At 41.3% G+C, this 9,097-nt stretch overlaps 1 pseudogene; it reads right to left on the bottom strand.

Annotated features, from left to right (window-relative positions):
* Window positions 1-8,763: 8,763 nt before the first annotated feature.
* LOC101350546 (BLOC-1-related complex subunit 7 pseudogene) lies at window positions 8,764-9,091 on the bottom strand (annotated as a pseudogene).
* Between the last annotated feature and the right edge of the window lie 6 nt (window positions 9,092-9,097).

The following is a 9,097-nucleotide window of genomic DNA, read 5'->3' as shown; positions in this document are numbered from 1 at the left end:
CTCCTGGTAAGCTGATTAGCCCAGGGGTTGACACATGACCTTGGACTACAATCTGGGCTAAGAGATATAGAGACTCAAGTCAGGAAGGTGTTTGAACTGAAAGGTCCTGGGACATCGTGGCAGGAGCCAGTACTGTGCATGGCAAAGCCAGACCATGCAAGCCTAAATCATGGAGAGAGAAAACTAAGAGTCTTGAAGAGAGGTCTAGTCTGCAGAAAGGACAGTGGAGCTGACATCCAGAAAGGGTCAGAAGCAAGAGGCCCTGAAGGCCCTTTGAAGGGCAGAGAGAGGGGACTATCTTTTCCCTTGTTACTCAACGTTACTCACTTTCTTTCCTTGGGAGTCAACAATAGTCCCGTGTATCCATATAGTAACCCCTCTTTTTATCTGAAATTGTTTGAGAATGTACCTGCCCCATGTTGTTAACGTGTCCTAAGTAAGAAAAATGCCAAAATAAAAACAACTTAGTGTGTATGTATCAGTCCTTAGAATTCCTTGACTCATTCAATAAATAGTTTATTAGTAACTACCATGCGCCAGGTGCTGGGGGGATTCGGAGAGAAATTAAGACCCAGTCTTGGTAGACGTGCTCCCACATACCTCTGATATACGGTAGTCTAATACTGACACTAAGAGAAGTATGGATGGAGGGATGCACTATGGTTAGGGAAGCAGGAGAGCTTGATGGAAGAGGGCCTTCAAGGATGGGTGGAATTTAACATTGGAAAGAGGAAGGAGGAATGGAAAGTACAAGAATCAAAAGTCTGGAGGTAGAAAAAGGCATAGTATACATGAGATACAGTAAAGTGTGGCTTAGAAGAAATATGGGGTTTCAAGAAATGATGTTAGGTGAATCTGTAAAACAGCTTTGATTATGATTATGACAGGCCTTAAATGCCAGATGAAGTTTGTTATCATGAAACCATAAGAATAGGAAGAACCTTAGATGTTATCTAACCTAATTTGGGTAAAGTAATTTGGTGCCTGTACCCTCTTAAGGTGAGCACCATCTGTGAATGCATCCCAAGGGCTTATTAGAGATCCTACTATCTCAATAGTCTAAGCCCAGCCCAGCCCGTTGCCGTCGAGTCGATTCCAACTCATAGTGACCCTATAGGACCAAGCAGAACTACCCTATAAGGTTTCCAAGGAGCAGCTGGTGGATTTGAACTGCTGACTTTTTGGTTAGCAGCTGAGCTCTTAACCACTGTGCCACCAGGGCTCCATCTCAATAGTGACTCAGAAATTATTTTACTGTCTTCAGCAATTTACAGAGCTTTCCGGAAGGACCTGTCACTACCAGCAAGAGTCTTAGAGTACAGGGAACTATGAAGGCCTAGAGATTGCGGAGCACGCTGTTTGAAATGGCAGTTCATGAGGTTAAGGAACAGGAGACGGACAGTCATCATGTGTCAGCATCAGACACAGTGTTTTTAGACTTTATAGTATCTCCTCTGTGAGGTAGATATTGTAGTTCCTTCACAGTCAAGGAAACCAGGCTCCGGGCAGGAATAGGAAAGTTCTCCAGGTCCCACAGTGGTAAGAGGTGAAGCAGGAATGTGGTTCCAGGTTTATCAGATCCCACAGCCATGTGCTTCCATTACCCTTCTCTGCTTCCTTTAGGGCTAGACAGGCCTGCCTTCAAGTGAAAATTACTCATGAAGAGATTTCAAAACATTCACTTAAATTAGTGGCTGATGGTTGAAACTGGTTGGGTGGAGGGAACAGAGCATAATAATAAAAGGTCCATTGCATGAGTTTAACAAAGGTCTAGGTTATGTTATGGATTGAATTGTGTCCCCCCAAAATATGTGTTGAATTCCTGGCCGTTGTACCTGTGGATGTGATCCTATTTGGAAATAGAGGTTTTCTCTTGTACGTTAATGAGGTCATACCAGTGTAGGGTGGGTCCTAAAACTAATCCCTTCTGAGTTATAAAAAGACCAGAACAGATACAGATACAGACACACAAGGGAGAAGACAGATGCAATGCGAGAACTGTCTACAAGGCAAGAAACACCAAGGAACCAAAAAACCCCCGGGGCTACCAACATGGAAGGAACTGACACTGCCAAGACCTTGATTCAGACCTTTAGCCTCCAAAACAGTAAGAAAATAAATTTCTGTTCTTTAAAGCCACCCATTTGTGGTATTTGTGTTACAGCAGCACTAGGTAACTAAGACACCATACACACCACAAGTCTACAGAGATGTTTGGCAAAACAGAGACTGTTGTTAAATAACCCATGGACTCAATTTATAATAAGGCTTGACTGAGTCCCCAAACTTCAGAAGTCCTTGTCATCTTCTAGACTCCTCTTGGCCTACTGGTTTCAATACTTCTGGCTTCAGGAAACAGCAGGTGCCATTGCTTCTATGAGTAACGTCCTCAATACACAAGGGGAAACAGGAATCAACATGTATGGATAGGCGGGGGGAGAAGGAGGTCAGGATTAGACCCTCTCTGGGTCCCTTCCAGCTCAAATACTCCTGGATTCGGTGTGCTGTTTCCCACTCCTAATGATGATACCTTAAGATGCCGGGAGCCTTCAATGGGGGCAGGGGAGGGGGCTCAGGGGAGAAAGGTGGTCTGGAGGCAAGAAGAGCCCAGGATGAACTAATGGTGGTTGGAAAGACAGGCAAGCAGAGCCAGATGGAAGGACAGCAGAGGCCTGGGAAAAGCTTGGACCTGGGCTGTGTCTGAACGGAAAGGCCAGCGAGCTTACACTGGGGTCCCCAAACCTCAGGATGCGTCAGAATCACCTGGGAAGCTTGTGAAAGCCCTAGTTCCCAGGAGAATCCCCAGAGACTCTGAGACAGGGATGGGGCCCAGGAAGTGGTATTGGTAACCAGTTCCCCAGGTGATTTGTACACAGGTGGTTCTGGAAAACACCAGCATGAGGATTTTCCTCTCTAGACCTCAGTGCCCAGCTCTATTTAAAAAGAAAAAAAAGAGTTTCTATGGTCCCTGCCAACTCCTGCACTGGCTTCACAAAAGCTCCAATGTCACCTCTTTCCCCAGGCTTTCAGGCATCGCTATCCCTTCAACAGAGTTGCTGCTAGCTCCTTCTAAATTAAAAGGCAGCAGGGTGTCAGGTACCTGCTCAGCAATTTGAAAAGACCTACAGGTGATAGACTCTAGCAACTCCATCTGGTCTGCCCGTTTGGGTAGGAGCAACTACCATTGTGTGTGTTCACGTGGGTGTCCAAATGGGACAGAGTCCCTCTCTCTGGAGGCCATGGCTCAGGGCCAGGACAAAACCACTTCCAGGTCTCAGGTCACACGATCGTGCAGAATGATTTATTTAAGGAAAAAAGCTTCAAGGGCTTAAGAGAAATTCAACGTGTATATTTCCCCAGCAATTACGCATGTGCTTTCCCTTGAAAAATAGTCAACATTCCCTGCCTGGAAGAAAGGCCAGATTCTAAATGAAGCTGTGTTCTGCAGGCTTCCAGAAAGGGGCCGTGTTTTTCTAGCAGTGGAAGCCACATGAAAGCCTTCACGACAACTTTGCGCTGTTCTCGCTGCAGCTCCTTTCAGGGAAGGCTGGAGAATCAGGGAGTTCTGTCTTGAAAAATGAGGCAGGCTGGGCCTGAAACATTGATTTCGGGTTCAAATTTCCCAGAGAAATGTGACTGAGGAATTTTCCACTTCTCCTTGTCCTGATTCACCTTGGCTGAGTCTTTAGAGTCCTAGACTGGGGCAGGGAAAATCTGTTTCAGGTGGGCAGCTAGCCAGAGTTGCACCCCAAATGAATAGTTCTCTGTCCTGTTCCCAGTGTCTGTTGTGTCCTGTTGGCTGGGAAGACTCCATTCAACAGACTTCTGATTTAGCCATTTTGCCCTGGGAGTAACCGGGCGAGAATGTCAGGACAAGAGAATGTCATAGTGCCTTGTAATTCTTCACCACTGGCCCTGAGCTTATGTGGGTGACACAGCTCCATTTAATACTAACTGAATAGCTAGCATGTGTCAGGCACTGTGCCAGAATATGGAGATCAAAAGGGAAGTAAGACACAGTCCTGTTCTCAAGAGTTTACAGTCTAAAGGGGCTGACAGTTGGGCAAACATCAGCCAGGTCAGACTCTGATAAAGACTATAAGAGAGTTATAGAGAGATAGGAAGATACATTCTGGCTGGAAGGTATCAGGAAATGCTTCCCAGAGGAGCTAGCATGGGCACTGGGTCTTGAAAGATGAATGGAATGAGAGAGATGTTGGAGGCGCAGGGGGAATGGCCAACAGAAAAAGGCAATGTAGTTAGAAAGTGCCTGGTACATGGAGGTACAGTCAGTCGTCTGGGGTGGCCAGCAGGCAAGATATACAAAGAGTTGGGTAGGAGATGAGGCTTGAATATAAGTTAGGAGCCAGGTCATGAAGCGCATTCTAAGTCCTGGTGAGGTCTGGACTAGGCCATGAGGAGTCATTGAAGGATTTATAGGTGGACAGAGAGAACAGTTAAAAGATTTTTGCAATAAACCAGGTAAAGGATGAAGTTGGCCAAAGTTAGGCCAAGGGAATAAAAAGTTAAAGATAGAACCACAAGACATTTTGAAGGACTAAAAGAAAAAAAAAGAACTATTTGACCAAGGGGAGGGAGGATTTAAAGATTCTTCAGTATGTGCTGTATGTGCTGATCCCCAATTTAGGCAACAGCAGGGAGGGAGGGTAGAATGGCTTAGCAGTTACTTAGGCAGTCTCTAGAGCCCGAGGTTCTCTGTCAACTCCTGGGTGTTCCATTTCCTAGAGAGTGACTACAGGCAAGTAACTTAACTTCTCTGTGCCTTAGTTACCTCATCTGTGAAAGGGAATGAACAAACTACGGAGTGAAATTATCAGCCATCACTGCAATCACAGGCCTCACACTTTTTGATACCAGTTACTTCCTGGGGTCCCTGAGGGTCTGTGACTTGGAATTTAAATGAGGTATGTCACATTGCTCAGGAGGGTGGGCTCCCTCTGCTCATTTCATTCTATGTCTGGTAACACATATGACAGTTCTGTTAAGTGATAAAATCTTTGCAAAAAAAAATATATATATATTTTGAAAGTAAAGAGGTCCAGGAAAATGTTGTTTCTTGCTAAAGAAGGGAAGTTTTATGAGAGAAATTACTGCCACAGTGGTATTTGAGAACGTGGGATTTCTTAAAGTACTTTTGCCAAGTGTCCTTTGTACTTTCACTGTGAAATTATAAGAGTGCCATAATATGTGGGGTTTCAAAAACCACTTTTATTGTGAAATACAACATAGATATAGAGAAGTCTATAAAACATAAATGTACAGCAAACAAGCCGTTATAAAATGAGTATTTGCGTAACTACTACCGAGGTCAAGAAACAGAACATTGACTGCACCCCAGAAGCCATGACATATCCCTCCTGTCACACTCCTTTCCTCCCCTTCAAAATAACTTTTATCTCGATGGCAACCACCTCCTTGCTTTTCTCTCCCCCCACCATCTAAGTGTCTACGCTGGTCCTCTGAACACCAAGCTTTGGTTTTGATTGCTTGTGAACTCCATAGAAATGGAATTAACACACAGGTACTCTTTGGTGTCTGGCTTCCCTCACTCAGCACTAGAAGGATCATCACCCATGTCATGCTTGCATATTTTCACCACTGCACTGTAAGAATATACCACCATGTACTCATCCATTCGACTGTCAATGAGCATTTGTGTTGTTTCCAGTTGGGGGCTATTCTGAGTGGTGCTGCAGGGAACATGTGTACACATTTCTGTTGGGACTTACCTGAGAGTGGAATTGCTGAGTCATAGAAAATGTCTATCTTCATCTTTACCTTTAGGAGCTACTGCTAAAGTCTTCCAAAGTGGTTATACCACTCTACACTCCCACCAGCAATGCCTGAGAATTCTCATATCCCTACAGATGCACCAATATCCGGTATTGCCAGTTTTTTTTTCCCAAAAACAAATGACATTTTAATTGGTTATTTGACAGCTTATAGATTCTTTCTTATAACCAGTCCTTACATAGTCTCTTTAAATGTCAGTTTTATTATAATATTACTTCTTTATAAGGAGCCACACATTTCAATACCAGTTATCGAATTTTTACCATTAAGCTAAGAGATTGCACTTTTCAAATCTAATTGATTTATTTATATATTTCCTATTCAATTGTAAGTTTACTAAGTTGTACTTTTGATGACTGAGCTGATGCTTTACCAATTTAATCTTGAAGAACTAATTAATGATTTTATGTTATCCTAATTATTGTCATTCATGCTTAGTTTTATTATTTTCTTTCTGATTTCTTTTTGTTTCCTTTCTAAAGTATAACTATATAGGCCTTAAAATGTTCTTTTCCACCTTTATCTTTAATATGGAGATCTAAAGTGTTTTTTTTTTTTCCTTATACTACTGCTTTGGTATCATTGCATACATTTTCTAGTACGGAATCTGAATTTTCATTATCTTAAAAATATTATCACTCAGTGTATCATCGGCAACCTAAATGTTATTTAATGAAGTATTTTGTATCTCCATGTGTTTGAGCACCATTTAATTATATGTATGCTGTTTATTTCTATGAAGACAAATGTTATGGATTGAATTGTGTTCCCCAAAAATATGTGCCATGATTCCCAGTATTGTGTGATCATCTACCATTTTGTCATCTGATGTGATTTTCCCATGTGTTGTAAATCCCACTTCTATGATGTTAATGAGACAGGATTAGAAGCAGTTATGTTAGTGATTCAGGACTCAATCTACAAGATTTGGTTGTGTCTTAAGCCAATCCCTTTTGAGATACAAAAGACAGAATCAAGTAGAGACTTGGGGACCTCATACCACCAAGAAAGCAGCACTGGGAGTCAAGCGCATCCTTTGGACCTGAGGTTCCTGCGTGGAGAAGCTTCTGGACCAGGGAAAGATTGATGACAAGGACCTTCCTCTAGAACCAACAGAGAGAGAAAGGCTTCCCCTAGAGCTGGTGCTCTGAATTTGGACTTCTAGCCTCCTAGACTGTGGGAATAAATTTCTCTTTGTTAAAGCCTTTCGCTTGTGGTATTTCTGTTAAATAGCTGCACTAGATGACTAAGACAACCAACTATCAATTTATGTGTACATTTCTGCCTGTTTTCATGTTTCTGGCTACTTTTCTTTAATGTATTTTAGTATTCTGTTCTTGAAAATGAGTAAATTCAGTACTACTAGATTTTCATTATTTAATGTAACTTTTCTCTTTATTTAAATTTTGCTCATGAAATTTATTTTATCAGATACAATGTAAACGATCACTACTTCTTCAGTATTTGTTCTAGCATGAAAAAAATGTATACCATACCTTCATTTTTTTTTTAATTTAAAGTATTAGCTTCTTATATACTTGGATACTTAGATTTTATGTTATTTTCTAAATTGGTGATCCTTTTTATAAAGATAAATTGAGCCCATGTACATTTAGTAATTACAGTAGATGCTTGTGGAATAAATGCATAAATGAATTTTCAGATTCTTCCCACCTAATTTTTTGAAACTTAAGTAAATGGGCATATGTATAATGAGAGATAAATGCAATCTTATTTGCTTAGTTAACTTGGTGCTACACAATATGAATTAGATTGGACTTTTATTTGCTTTCTCTTCTTTTAGTGAAAGCACTATTTTCTTATGTCAGCTTTGTAGTAAGGTATTTCCTCCTTGGCATTAGTAAGAACTGTATTAGAGGAAAATTCAAACATACAAAAAACATCCAGGTTTGACAGTAGACTAGCGGTTATGTCATTTAACAAGATGAATCTAATAAACATAGATCAATGTCTACAAATGTAAGGTCTTCACACCCTTATGGCACAACCCTATACCGCAATCCCTCACCGTAACTCCACTACCTTCACATTTGGCAATAATGTCACACAAATGAATGTGCCGATGATAAAGAAAATTACTAAGTGAACCCAAGGCCACTTAATCTTAAGAGTCACAACAACAAAGGAACCCTAGAAATGCAGGTCAAGGCAGGAGGTTGCAGCTGGCCAGATATGATACCATTAGCCTCGTTCTCATCTAAGCTAAATTGAAGATAAAATAAGTATCTCCTCTGAATCAGTAGAAAAGAAAGAAAAACAACAGGTATTAACCCACATCGTTCTGTGGCCATAAAATTAAAATGTTTCTTGAATGTATGATTAAAAGAAAAAGAAAACACTTTTTGAAAAGAATATTACCATTCTTACATGTTCACATTAGAAGTTCTAGTTCTGGATTAAAAACATTATTCGCTGTTTGCTTAAGAATCACATTTAGACAATATGACTTTCAACATATTAAGAGTCTTATAGGAAAAACTAAGACATCTTTTAATTCTACTTTAATGTCAAATTAAACAGTCGTCATTGGTTCTGACTCATAGCGACCCTGTATTCAACAGAATGAAACATTGCCCAGTCCTGCACCATCCTCACAATTGTTGCTATGTTTGAGCCCATTGCTGCAGCCACTGTGTCAATCCGTCTTCTTGAGGGTCTTCCTCTTTTTTGCTGACCCTCCACAAAACTAATGGTAAACAGAGCAACTTAAAATTTCGCTAAGAGCATGGGCTGGCCCGATTCAAGAAGTGCTTCCAAAATTCAGCCACCTAGCTTTGGTTCAGGACAAACTGTACATCATCACAAATATTTTCCAACTTAACTTTTGGAGGAGAAAATGGAAAATCAACCCGTGACATGATAATTATAGTAAGATATTTCCTCCTCAGCATCAGGCAAAGAAGTGCTTTTGCGCTGTTATTTACTATTCTATTTCAACAGATGATTCAACTGGTCCTGTAGATCTGATGACTGCTCAGTGTTCTTCTGAATAGCTTCTTGCTGGTATGGAAGATGTGTTGTTATTATTGCCATTTTCCTTAAACTATCTTCTGAGTGCAAGATGACACCTTCTGTAATACCATGTTTCAAGCTGCCTGACTTAGGAGCTTGGAGCTCCAGCAGCCTTCAGCACCTGTTTGGTGAGTGCGATCATGTCAGTACCACAGGCGTTCACCCTCTCCGTGAGAAGCCCTTTCAAGGACTGCCTGAATTGCACTTGTGAATCCAGTGTCAGTGTCCCAGTCGCCATCACTTCAGCTAG

This window comes from Trichechus manatus, unplaced genomic scaffold (assembly GCF_000243295.1).
Source record: "Trichechus manatus latirostris isolate Lorelei unplaced genomic scaffold, TriManLat1.0 scaffold00026, whole genome shotgun sequence".
Taxonomy (NCBI): domain Eukaryota; kingdom Metazoa; phylum Chordata; class Mammalia; order Sirenia; family Trichechidae; genus Trichechus; species Trichechus manatus.
The sequence above is the reverse complement of the archived record's forward strand: the minus strand, read 5'-3'. Positions and strand labels throughout refer to the sequence as shown.